At 37.9% G+C, this 14,605-nt stretch overlaps 1 non-coding gene across 1 annotated transcript; it reads right to left on the bottom strand.

Moving 5' to 3' along the window:
• Positions 1–13,896: 13,896 nt before the first annotated feature.
• On the bottom strand, positions 13,897–13,969 carry Trnak-cuu. The gene has a single exon. It is a non-coding gene; the product is annotated as a tRNA-Lys (tRNA).
• Between the last annotated feature and the right edge of the window lie 636 nt (positions 13,970–14,605).

Here is a 14,605-nt window from a genome sequence, read left to right as displayed (position 1 = left end):
AAAAATGAGTGTGAGCCTAGCAGTGTGCTTAGGTCAAGAGAAATGTTCTCAAGTTATTTGTTGATGGGGCAATTTTGTGCTTCTGGTCATAGCATGTTTTGTTATGTGATGAATTATGTGAATTACATAAGCATGAACGGCAACAAATATACTCTTCAGATGTGTTCAACAAGAAACAATGGATTTTATATTTTAAAATATATTTGAATGTGCTCTATGATTCTATTTCTATCACTCTACATATTTTATGCATTGAATTAAGGACAAAGAAATATTATAGTTTCTTGCTGTTCACTTTATGGTATTTATGCATCATAATTCTTCTGCTTTCTTTGGTATAGCATTGCTTTCACCTGGAAATAGCCAAGGATTTCTGTCCATCTCTCTCTATAAGCACAGATTTTTTGAGAACAAATCATTAGACTACTCTATCTCAAGTAGGTTGTAAACAAAATACTTCAGTGCATGCATTCAATAGCCTTCCAGCACAGAACAAAAGGTAGATGTAGGTAGTGCCTTGTAAAAGCCTTTCATTTCAAGATTCTCCTTGTGTTCAGCTATTTACCATAGAATAAATCCACTTAGCCCAGCTAACAAAGAATGTAGTCCAAAAAAGGGTTACCCCAAAAAGCCCAAGACAAATCATGAGGTTTCTTTTATTCCTAGGAAATAAGCCATACACAATCCTCTTGAAGACTATTTTTAAAATATACCTAATTCTTCATAATAGCACTGCTTTACTTCTATGTTTATTTGATTGTAATTTAACTAATAAGTCCATTATTATTTATGGTTTTGAAATGTCTCTTAAGTTTCATGTTGAGAAATAATTGGCAACAGAAACAGACTTGTAGAGTAAAAGAGAAAATGCCACTCAAGGCACTATAGCCATTTGCCAAATATTCTCCTGAGTGAGATAAGAAGGCACTGAAATATTCTCCATTGTCTCTATGGATGGTAGAGATTCTGATGAGGATTTAAGCCAGTATTTTTTACTTGTTTTAATTATACAAACCTTTTAACCTTCATTTTTGGTAGATTAAAAAAATCTCTTTTAAATTTTAATGGCGCTAAAGTTATTGATTGAAATTAAGTTATTATTGAAAGATAACAGTGGAGACCAAAAAAAAGGCATTTCAATAATGACAAAATTCTCTCTTAAGAATTCTTTTTGAGGAAGGGACACATTTTACTTGAATATGGTAGTTATACTGTGATGGGATAAAACAGTGCAGAGCTTCCAGCATTTTGTATTTTTGCTGAGGCCATTTCAGGTTTAACTAGAGTTTGATCTCCTTAATGGAGAATTCTATGGAAAATTGCCCTACTATATTCTAGGAACCTGACATCAAGATGCTCCAACTAACTTCACTTCTGTTAAACTGCCTGCTTGTGCAAACCATCTCCTGAAGCTGTTTATATTACCTTCTGTTAAGCTGTTTGATTGAACAAATCCTCCTACTGCAGCTGCTGAGCAAGACACCAGGCTGTGGACTCTACCTTTACAACCCCTTACTCTAAACACTTGGTCCCCCTCCTACTTCCCAAACACTTGAATGTAGCCCTAGCCAGCTACACTCAGGTAGATCTGAAAGTTGCCTACAAGCTGTGTTTGAGTGATTCTCTCTGGCGGGATCCCCATATAAATATAAAGTTTTAGCGTGATTACCCTTTCTGAGAAGAGTTAAACCCAAATTGAAGAAATGAATGTACATTGTATAATAAATTATTCTTCGATGCTCTGCATAAGATTATTAGAACATCAAATGATTTTTTTCCCTCCCTGATGCCTGATTTTTATGTGTGTGGGCAGGCTGGGAGGAAATTAGGTGAGAAGAAAACTTTTACACAAGGCCAGAGCTGCTCACTGATAAGACACTAGTATTTTTCTCTTTTCTATTTCCTCTTCCTAACCCTCAGGGATGGGAGAAATTAACAATAAGCTCTATCTACAGTTATGTAGAGTAACTTAGACTCCTTGCAGCAAACTACTCACAGTTCAAATAGTTCCAAATAAAAGTTGCCAAGTCAGAGCCAGACAGATTTTTAAGCAAATACATATCCTTTTAAAATCCATAAAACATGTGGGCCAGGACTGAACTTCCAGTTTGCAGAGGAGCTGTTAGACCTACTCTGTGGTCCTAAAGTGTAGTGGCAGGATTGCTGAACAGCTAGAAGGAGAATCAGAGAACATGAAGGAGGATCCACAAGATTCTAGTTATTTTCATTCTTCCTTTATCTTATGGAAGATAGGCATATCATACAATCCTGCACAAATGAAGCACTAAAAGAAAAGAACACTGATAAGGAAAAATAATTCAAAGAAGCATATAGGATATCTTTACTTAAAGCTAAAGGCAATGAGCTATTGAAGTTCAGACATGACAGCCAGGCAGTGGTGGCACATGCCTTTAATCCCAGCACTCGGGAGGCAGAGGCAGAAGAATCTCTGTGAGTTCGAGGTCAGCCTGGGCTACAGAATGAGTTCAAGGAAAGGCTCCGAAGCTACACAGAGAAACCCTGTCTCAATAAAAAAAAAGTTCAGACATGACAATTTCATCATAATAGGAGGCAAATATCGTCAAACATAGACAGTCATGAACGTGTCATAGCCCCAAACTATTCATTGTAACTTTTTTTCATTCACTTTTTTTCTTTTTCTTTTTTTTTTTTCAAGATAGGGTTTCTCTGTGTAGCTTTGCACCTTTCCTGGAACTCACTTGATAACCCAGGCTGGCCTTGAACTCACAGAGATCCACTTGGCTCTGCCTCCAGAGTGCTGGGATTAAAGGCGTGTGCCACCACCGCCCAGCTCACTTTTTTAATTAAGAAATTTTTTATTCATTTTACATACCAATCACAGATCCCCCTCTTCCCTCCTCCCGCTCCCCAGACTACCCCCAAATACACCCTTCTTCTCTCCTCAAACAAGGTAAGGCCTCCCATGGGGAGTCAGCAGAACCTGGTACATTCAGTAGAGGCAGGTCCAAGCCCCTCCCCCTGCATCAAGGCTGTGCAAAGTAGCTCCGAAATGCCAGCTCATACACCAAGGATAGATCCTGATTCTACTGCCAAGGAGGTACTCAACTGTCTCACCTATGCAGAGGTCCAGTCTCATGGAGGCTCCACTGCTATTGATATAAAGTTAATGAGTTCTACTTGTTTGGTTTGGTTGTCTCTGTAGGTGTCCCCAACATGACCTTGATGCGCCTTGCTCATAGAATCCCTCTTCTCTTTCTTTGACTGGACTCCTAGAGCTTGGCCTGATGCTTGGCTGTGGATCTCTGCATCTGCTTCTATCAGTTACTAGAGAAAGGCTCTATAATGGCAGTTAAGGTATTCACTGATCTGATTACTGGTGTAAGCAAGTTCAGGCACCCTCTCCACTATTGCTGGGATCATCCCTGTCTGTGGATTCCTAGGAACTTCCCTAGCACCCAATTTCTCCCTATCCCCATGATGTCTCCCTCTATCATGGTATCTCTTCATTGATCTCCCACTCCATACCTGTTCCAGCTCAACCATCTCCTTCCCTTGTGTTCTTATCTCCCTTATTCTATGTTCTATTACCTCCCCAAACCCCAGTTTGCTCTTGTAGATCTCATCTATTTCCCATGCCCAGGATGATCCATGCCTCCCTCTTAGGGTCCTCCTTGTTAGCTAACTTCTCTGGAGCTGTGGGTTGTAGCCTGGTTATTCTTTACTTTACTCTAGTATCCACCTGCGAGTGAGTACTCTGTCCTTCTGAGTCTGGGTTAAGTCACTCAGGATGATATTTTCCAGTTCCTTACACCTGTCAGAATGGGTAAGATTAAAAACACTGATAAGGGCTTATGTTGGAGAGGATATGGATCAAGGGGAACATTCCTCCACTTTTGGTCAGAGTGCAAACTTGTGCAGCCACTTTGGAAATCAGTATGGCTGTTTCTCAGAAAATTTGGAATCAATTTACTGCAAGACCCAGCTATACCACTCTTGGGCATATACCCAAGGAATGCTCAATACCATAAGGATACATGTGTAACTATGTTCACATCAGCATTATTCATAATAGCCAGAAAGTGGAAACAATTTAGATGCCCCTCAACCAAAGAATAGATAAAGAAAATATAGTATATATACACAATGGAGTACTACTCAGCAGTAAAAAACAATGGCACATACACTGTTATTCACACAAATTTAATATTTGCTGCCCACATGGTGTGCTAGTATTGAGTCAAAGTATTGAGCCTTTCATTGGTTTGTTTTGATTGAGGATCTGGAAAATTCAGTTAGAGATGTGAGCTCTTGCTGTTATAACTGTAACCTAGTATTTACTTATGTTTCATTTATTGCTCTTTGGACAGATGCACAATAGTGCTAAGAACAGTCTAAGTTACTTTTTTTCTGTTGCTGTGATAAAATACAGTGATAGGAAACTCTGGAAGAGAAGGTCTATTTGAGCTCATATTTAGAGGATTTATTATTTCATGCTGGGGAAAACAGAGCGAGAGGAGTTTGGTGGAGCTGGTCCCACTGTCTCTGCAGTCAGAAAGAAATGATCAATAAATCTTAGTGTTAAGGTCAATTTCTCCTTTTTTGAATAGTACAGGATCCTTGCCCACAACGCATGAGTCCACTCCAGTAATCCCAGGCTGTAGCTAGAGTTTTTCTCTGAAGGTCCTGCCAAGCCCTGGCAGTCCTGTAGCCCACTTACTAAATAAACATAAACACGCTTATATTATTTAAACTGTTCGGCCATTAACTCAGGCCTATCATTGACTAGCTCTTGTTCTTTTACTCAGCCAATTTCTGTTATTCTATACATTGCCACATTTTCCGTAGCTTTACCTGCTGCCTTTACATGCTGTTCCCTGGATGGCAGGCTGGCAACTCCTCCAGACTTCCACCTCCCAGCCTCTCCTCTCCATTTGTCCTGCCTATCCTATACTTCCTGCCTGGCTACTGGCTAATCAAAGTTTTATTTATTCACAGCATACAGGACATTGCACAGCATCAGACAAACCTGTCTAGAGAACTTTCTTCTCGGTGATTCTAAATCTCATCAATTTGATAGCTGACATTGACCATGATATAATTATTCTGGTAAGTCAAGTAAGAATAATTCTTTAAAGTATACTGGTATTCCAAACAAAATCGACTATTTTCTGCCATAATTAGATGATACTGGAGGGATAAAGAAGATGTTGTATCCAATTTCCACATACTTGAGGTAAAATTTGTTATAGGTTATTTATATACATGTAATGAGATATAATTACATGCTATCAACATAAGGAATCAACATATTTTAATATCTCAAAATTACAATGTTTTCCAAATATTGGTTTTGGCATTAAAAAACATGAGCATTTTATTTAATTTCCACAAAACAATTTTTAAAAAAATATATAACAAAATCAGCATTTCTTACATGTATGTTGTAATACTTCCACTTTGCAGATAGATGACTATAAAAAACTTTTGGCAGGGTAAGACACTGAGGAGGTTCCTCCCACTCATATTCTTTCTGAGGTCATTTCCGGTTTAACTAGAATTTGATTGCCATGATGGAGAATCCTGTAGAAGATTACCAACATCTACTCTAGGAACCTTAGGTCAAGATGACCCTGCTAACTTAAACATTCTGATTAAAAAGAACCTCCCAGAAAATTGCTGAGTGATACTCCAAGATTTAGCTTTTGCCTTAAAAACCCTATACTCTGGTTCTATCTGTATTTTCAAATATACCCAAGTTTAGTCCCATCCAGCTGGAACAAAGACTTTCAAATGACTATAAACTATATCTGAGTAATCAGCTTTATGGATTCCCACACAAAAAAACTTAATCACTATTTACTTATTGTAATATAAAGAATTCTTTGTGAGTAGAATTAATAATTTCCTAAATTTTTATAGGGACATGTGAAATTATTTATTTTTAATTCCCTTAAGCATGTTTCTTTTTCTTTCATTCCATTTATTGCATAGTGAGTTTGAACACAGGTACCCAGTTAAAAAACACTAACAGAAGTCAAAAGACAAATAGAAAAACAAGACATTTCAAAATCATCAATTTGGATCCAGGACAATCAAAAGTTTTCTCTGATTTTCTTCTGTATTGTTGAAAGATTATCTAGAGAGGACCTATATCTTCAAGGAGTAATAAAATTTTAAGAATTATGAAGTCTTACAATGGATTATCAACACAAGCAAAATTGCTTGTTTGTCCTTTGTGCCGTAAAATGTTCTTTATTGTGGTATGATTGAATATTCCTTGGGAATATGCCCAAGAGTGGTATTTCTGGGTCTTGGGGGAGATTGATTCCAAATTTTCTAAGAAAGCTCCATATTGATTTCCAAAGTGGCTGTACAAGCTTGTATTCCCACCACCAGTGGAGGAGATTTCCCCTTGTTCCACATCCTCTCCAGCATAACCTGTCTTCAGTGATTTTTTATTTTAGCCATTCTGACAGGTGTCGTGGTAGAACTCTCATCCAATGACTGATGGAAGTGGGTGCAGAGATCCATGGCCAGGCCCCAGGTAGAGCTCTGGTAGTCCAATCAGCAAGAATGAGGAGGGATTGTATGAGCGAGAACTGTTGAGACCATGATTGGAAAAAGCACAGGGACAAATAGCCAAACTAATGGAAACACATGAACTATGAACCAATAGCTGAGGAGCCCCCAACTGGATCAGGCCCTCTGGATCAGTAAGACAAGTGATTAGCTTGAACTGTTTGGGAGGCCCCCAGGCAGTGGGACTGAGACCTGTCCTTAGTGCATGAACTGGCTGTTTGGAACCTGGGGCCTATGCAGGGACACTTTGCTCAGGCTGGGTGAAGGGAGGAGAGGACTCACCTGCCTTAACTGAATCTACCAGGCTGAGCTGAATCCCCAGGGGAGTCCTTGCCCTGGAGGAGATGGGAATGGGGAGGTGGGCTGGGGGAAGGGTGAGGGGCGGGAGTAGGGAGGACAGGAGAATCCGTGGCTGATATGTAAAATTAAATTAAATTATAAAATAAAAATGTTCTTTATTATTAATATCATGGACATATATTTCTTGACAGTCTTACTCCTATAAAGTGACATATTATAATGACTACATACTTTGTTTTTCAAAAAAAAATTTATTTGAGAATAAAATTTTGTGCTGATGTAGTCAAAGGTTTCCTTAGGTCCTGCCTGGCACTGTGCAGTTCTAACGAATCTTTCTCACTCATGGTCTTGCAGCCACGTGTACCCAAATAAACACACAGAGGTTTATATTATTTACAATCTGCATGACCAATAGCTTAAGTTTCTTTCTAGATAGCTCTTATATCTTAAATTAACCCACTGCTTAATCTATGTTTTGCCATGATTTCCATGGCTTTACTGGTCTGCTGGCATCTATGCTTCTCTTTAGTGGTGGCAGTTGGCATCACTCACCTCTGCCTTTCTACTTCCTGTCTCTCTCCTTGGATTTCAGGCTTGCCTCTAAGATGCCTTGCCATAGGCCAAAATAGCTTTATTTATAGCCAATAGGAGCAACATATATTCACAGTATACCGAAAGACCTCCCCCAGCAGAATGATAAATGAGGACCAGTGCATTTTGTCTCATTGGGATGCAATGAATTGAACAGAATTATAGCCAAACGTCTAGGAGCCTATTATAACCTTTGAGGAACTTTGACCTCATCTACAGGTCCATAATTTATTATTGAATAACTATGTTATAATTTCCAGTCTATTGCTTTAGCTGTATTCACAAGATTTATATTTCTTCTCCATTCCTTATAGGTGTCAATATATCTTTATAAAGTGATTCAGTGTATGACTGTACTGAAGTAAAGTCTCTATTATGTTATTTTTTAAATGGAATTATTAATTCTAATGATGGAAAATTGGTAGCAGCATGATAGAAAATTCAGATGATTTCAAAGTACAGTTCATTGATTGGAATCTGAAGGTATTCACTAGTTACAGACTTTGGAGCAAGTCACCTAACACCTTGATATTGCTTCTTAAATGTAAGAATCACAAACATACCTGTCTAAAAGACCTGACTCATTGGCACAGCACTGTGTAAGGTGACAGAGGAGTTTTAATGGTGATATTGTTACATTTATATAATAGCTATGATTTTGGTATCATTTCCAAATGAAGAAGAAAGTGAATAGTTCTATTTTGTATATAATTTCTTGGAGAATCCTATAGCAAGAAATTTGAAGAAATCAATCAGTTTTACAGAATATGATGAATTACTCATTTTTTACATTATTCTTTATGATATTGTCCTGGAATATATCTTATTATGCTCATAAAACAAAAGCAAAAATCTTTTAATGTACTTAGGAATAGTGAGAAAGTATAGAACAAGAAGAAGAATAGTAATACAATCTTGCATGAAGAATTTATGATGAAAAAGCCTCTTATTTTAAGTGATTTAAAAGGGTAGCACTCCCAAGGGAGGACATTGAGAAGATAGGCATGTTAACAGTTTTGTGAAGTATGGCAGAATTTGCAATGTGTTGACTAATGATATGTACACCAGTCCATTTTTGAAAGGCACAATGGACTAAAAAAAAAAAAAAAAAACATTCATGTTGATTATTGTTGTTATTTATGTGACAAGTTGTGCAATATAAAAAAATAAAAAATAATAATAATTCATGTGCTTCCATTCGTTTGGCTCTTTGTCCCTGTGCTTTTCCAATCTTGGTCTCAACAATTCACGCTCTTACAATCCCTCCCCTTTCTCGACAGTTGGACTCCTGGAGCTCCACCTGGGGCCTGGCCATGGATCTCTGCATCCACTTCCATCAGTTATTGGATGAGAGTTCCAGCACGACCATTAGGGTGTTTGGCCATCTGATCACCAGACTAGGTCAGATCAGGCTTTCTCTCGACCATTGCCAGCAGTCTAGAGAGGATGTGTCATTGTGGATTTGGAGCCCCCACCTGGATCAGGCCCTCTGGACAAGTGAGACAATTGAATAGCTTGAACTGTTTGGGAGGCACCCAGGCTGTGGGACCAGGACCTGTCCTTAGTGCATGAGCTGGCTGTTTGGAACCTTGGGCTTACACAGGGACATTTTGCTCAGCCTGGAAGGAGGGGACTGGACATGCCTGTACTGAATCCACCAGGTTTAAATGAATCCTCAGGGGAGTCTTGGCCCTGGAGGAGATGGGAATGGAGGGGAGGGGCTGGGGGGAAGGTGGGGTCTGGGACAGGAGCGGGGAGGACAGGGGAACCCATGGCTGATGTGTAAAATTAAAACACAAATATAATAAATAACAAAAAAAAATTTTAAGTGAAAAAAAAAATAACTGAAATCAGTGAATTATGTTGACTTCAATTCTTCACATAATGACTTCAGAAAACTATTTAGGGTCTAACTCAGATCTTGACCAACATCATAATTAACAGATAAACTGAAATTTGGCAATTCTAAAAGAAATTGGAAAATTGAAATGGTCTTTAAAGAACCCAAATAATTTCTGTGTTTCTGTGTGCTTCAGAAAATTCATTCATGAAGATAAATGTTGAAAAATATAGACTTTAAGTTTAACGACCATTTCTTTACACTTTGTGCTCTAAAATATTTTTTCCTATTTTGTTGGGCCTAATGAATTGTATTATGATTAGTGTGGTGTTAAGATTAAGCAATTTAAAATTATGTTTATGCACAGTTTGTATAAATCCTCAAAAATTAAGAGATATAGTTACCAAGTATATCAAATACTACTAAAGCCAAGATGAGCAAAAAATACATGAGTGCATAGTAATTTAGATGAAACTCACACAGTGAGGAAAATATATTTTAGTGGTGTCAGACAAGAAATTCAGATTTGCATTGCATGTGTTTAACCATGTCATGAGCATACAAATGACATCAGTCCTAGAGATAGTTTGCCTGTGTCCATATGAGCATAAACTTTTACCTGAATCCCCATGTTTCAGGTCAAGTGACCCTGACATTAGAATCATTAATAACTGGATGAGTGCTTCAGGTAAATGCTGGAACTTAGCAGCATGCCATCAGTTTGAAGACTAAATAAGTGTTTATGCAGACTATAAGGCTAACCTGAGTGTAGACTACTCAGAAGTTCAGCCTGATTAACAGGTGGCCTTCCTCTGTGAAATCATGATTATGGCTGTGAACTACAACAAAATAAAATGAACATTACCAGATAACATATCTTTAGCTGCTTAAGACCAATAAGTCTATGTGAAGCTAGTTTATGTGCAATAACAATAAATATTTTTGTGTAGAATATTTAAAACAATCAGTTAAGCATGAAATTTAACTCTAATCCTAGAGAAATATTTCATGATGTTTCTTTTATGAGATAATACCCCATATTAGAGATTCACAAAACAAATGAGGTTTATAAAATGAGAAGAATAACAATTTAAGTATAATTGTTTTCTATTTAAAGGAGATTCAAGAAGATCATCTTTGAATAAACATTGACTATTTAACAGTGCAGTTCATAATCCATGTTATGTTTGGAATAGAGCTTATAGTTAATAAAATTCTAATGGTTAAATATATTTTACAGAAATGGCTGAGAACTTTTTCACAATTTTTGATTCATTGTTACTTATAATTCCATGTTTTTAAGTTAAAATTGTCATATTTATTTCTTTAATATGGGAATCTTTATATCATTTATAAGTTATAGTTTATGAATAAAATAACATAGAAATGAAAAGTAATTTCCTTGAATCTTGGTCACTACAAAATACTTACAACATTATAGAACTGTATGTACATAAAATCCCATATTTAAATGTAGTTTCAGAGAATTAAAACCTCCACAGTCCATTCATTCCTTCATTTTTAAATACATTCATGTTTAGAGTATGTCTAACAAGACATCATCTGATATCAAATCTACTGTTTAAAATAGCCACACAGAGTGGATCCAAAATCCACTATTTCACTTTAAAATTTTCCCCTCATTTTAAATGTAAGATATTTATTCAAAATCAATATGCTAGTGATTTCTATTCAAAAATTTTCATACATACAGTCTCATCACTCCTTTTACCTCCCCTTGCTCTTTATAGCCCATCTCCCTAACCACCCAACTCCATGCCATTTTATTCTCTCTCTTTTAAAAAAAAAACAAAACAAACAAGAAAACAACAATAACACAGCATAAGAAAAAAACACACAATGTCCCACACACTCAGGAGGAAAACTAAAATATACAAGTGAAAGATCAATTTTTTAAAAAGCCGAAACATAGCAATAGGAAACAAAAAATGCCTACAAAGATAATTTATCAAGTTATTTTGTGTTTTCCAACTACTCCTGGTAATGGGAGCTACCAAACCAAAGTGTGGTTAACATACTCAATGTGATTTCATTTGAGAAAACTTTACTTTTTTTTTCCTTTGTAAGTTGGTATTAACTGCAGATAGTGCCTTTGTCAGGGGTGGAAGCCCATCTCCACCTTCCCCTCTCAGCAATGAAAGCCTACCTGGTTTGAACATGTTCAAACCTTTGCAGCGAAACCAAAGTCATAGTGAGTTGATAATTATCTTTTTTTTTTTTTTTTTTTTTTGGTTTTTCAAGACAAGGTTTCTCTTTGTAGCTTTGTGCCTTTTCCTGGAACTCACTTGGTAGCCAAGGCTGGCTTCAAACTCACAGAGATCCTCCTGGCTCTGCCTCCCAAGTGCTGGGATTAAAGGCATGTGCCACCACCGCACGGCTAATAATTATCTTAGTTAGGGTTTCTATTGGTGTGAAGAGACACCATGACCTTGGATGCTCCTATCAAGAAAACATTTCATTAGATAGTTTACAGTTTCAGAGGTTTAGTCCATTACTATCATGATGGGAAATAACAGCTTGCAGGCAGACATGGTACTAGAGCTGAGAGCCCTACATCTTGATGAGCAGGCAACAGGAAGTAGTCTGAGACACTGGTCATGGCTTGAGCATATGTGAGAACTCAAAGCCAGTCTCCATATTGACACACTTCTTTGAACAAAGTTGTACTTCAAAAAAGCCTTAGCACCTCCTAACAGTGCTACTCCTTTGGAGGATATTTTCTTTAGACAACCACAGGAATTTTATTGTATCTGTTGTCTCTGAAAGATACTTATTCTTTGACACCATCTATTGCCTCTGGCTCTTACAATATTTCCACCTCTTCTACACAGATCTCTGAGCCCTGAGAGGAAGGTATTTGATGAAGACATCCCTTTAGAACAGAGTATTTCACTGTCTCTCTTCCAGCTGTGGTTCCCCCTGTCATCTCCTAGCTACTGCAAAAAGAAGTCTCTCTGATGATGGCCGACTAAGGCAATGATCCCTCATGTTGGTTAGTTTTAACTGTTAACATGACCCAACCTAGCAGGAGAGTCTTGATAAAAATGTGTCTAGACCAGAATTGCCTGTGGGCATGTCTGTGGGGAATTGTGTTGCTTGTTAACAGATATAAGCAGCCCCAGTCTTTTATGAAAGGCACCGATCTCAATGCCAGGTCCTAAATATTATAAGACATAAGAAATCTGGCTGAGAGACAGGAAGAAAGTAAACATGGATGGTTTTATTTTTTTTTCTCTTTACTGTAGATGTCATATGGTTAGTTGTTTGAGTTCGTTCCTTAAATTTTCAGAAATGATGAACTCTAATATGAAAGATTAACACAAATAAACCATTTCCTTTCCTCTTTATCCTCTTGCTAGGACATTTGATTGCAGCAATGGAATGAAAGAATAGAAAAATATTTTAAGAATTTCCACATATGTTCTGAGTAGTCTTTGTTCTAATACGCAAAACAGATGATAGGTAATTCAAAATAGTTCTTAAAATTCGGGACACAGCTTTAAATGAATAAAAACAACCAGTAATCATCACATATTTATGATAACTTCCACAGTGCAAGTCTAATACTAGAGATAATTAGGTATGCATCCTGTCTCAATTTTATTCTTCCTTGCAATGATTTTAAAGTATGTATATGGTTCTCCTAGTTGTTTGTTTTGTTGTTGTTGTTGTTGTGTGTGTGTGTGTGTGTTTTGTTTTGTTTTGTTTTGGTGAGCTATGTGTTTCTGTTAGATATGAACGTCCATTAACTTCCTCAATACAAGAAAAGAGCATTATCACATAGTGTAATCAATTTTCCCTGAAACAAATGTTTCAGTGTGGTAGTATTGTGTTCCCCAAAATATTGTGCACTCTAATAAACTTATCTGTGGTCAGAGAATAGAACAGCCACAATATTAAACATAGAGGTTAGGCAGTGGTAGCACACGCCTTTAATCGGGAGGCAGAGCCAGGGGGATCTCTGTGAGTTTAAAGCCACACTGGAAACATCCAGCCATGGTGACTCACACTTTTAATTCCATTAAGTGAGCCTTTAATCCCGGGAAGTGATGGCAGAAAGCAGAAAGTTATATAAGGTGTGAAAAACAGGAACTGGCTGGTTAAGCTTTCAGGCTTTCACAAATTAGTTCAGCTGAGAGCCATTCAGATATGAGGACACAGAGGCTTCCAGTCTGAGAAAACAAGATCAGCTGAGAAGTTGACCAGATGAGGTTAGCTGTGGCCTGTTCTGCTTCTTTGATCTTCCAGCATTCACCCCAATAACTGGCCTCAGGTGTAGTGGATAGCCATCCCAGCATTGGCCTGGAAGTTCCAACCCCCATTGAGGCTTCGGTAATGGTCACACCCACAAGGCGGGGCGGAGGGGGAAGCGGAAGACCAAGGATCGGGAAGAGCTCTCTCTCTTGGTTCCTGGACTCTGGACGCTGGAGGTAGACCGAGCAGAGTTCTCCAGAGAACACGGCCGGACTGCACTATACCCTTGCCAGACCCTGTAACCTACCCCTTCATTTGTAAGTTAGCCCACAAAATAAACCTCCCTTTTAACTACATGGAGTGGCCTTAATAATTTCACCAATATCTGGTGCCCAACGTGGGGCACAAACCCACGACCCTGGGATTAAGAGTCCCATGCTCTACCGACTGAGCTAGCCGGGCTACTGGGCAAAGAACTGCCCTTGCCTCAACTGCTGACAGTACAAATGCTGTCCTTTCTGGAAAAGCGGGACACAAGGAAAGCGACCACTATACTTTGCCAAGACAGGGTAAGATGGTCTTTCAGAATTCCTGCTTCTGAAAATGGTCTGTCAGATACTCTAGGCCTGTAGCCAATTTGAATGCACCAAAGATGCTGAGAAACATTAGGTGACTGTCCAGGCTGCTAGCTGTCTCTGTCTACTCTTGCAAGACTCCCAAAAGTTGCTTGCGTCCTTCTCCCATTTCTCAGGTATTATTATATTCCTTCTCAGGTCTTTGATGAGGTTGGAGATTAGCAGTTATAGTTACAACTTAGTATATATACATATATAATATCTTAGATAGGATATATTAAGTATTAGACTCAGGTTCTTTAGGATAGGACACCTTTTGGAATGATCTTTGTAACACGCCACCTACCCATGCCCTAGACTTCCCTGGATTTTACTATGTGTTTTTTGCTTGATATTGTTTGCACTTATTGTAATTCCAACTTATCTAGGTCATTATCCCTCATTACTCCTGGACAATATTTGATAACCATCTCTTTGTATATAGTCTTGTATTAGGTTATAACTTTCTTATTTAGGCAAAAGG

Source organism: Onychomys torridus, chromosome 23, assembly GCF_903995425.1.
Source record: "Onychomys torridus chromosome 23, mOncTor1.1, whole genome shotgun sequence".
NCBI classification, from domain to species: domain Eukaryota; kingdom Metazoa; phylum Chordata; class Mammalia; order Rodentia; family Cricetidae; genus Onychomys; species Onychomys torridus.
Note: the sequence above shows the minus strand (reverse complement) of the source record. Positions and strands in the feature narration are given on the sequence as shown.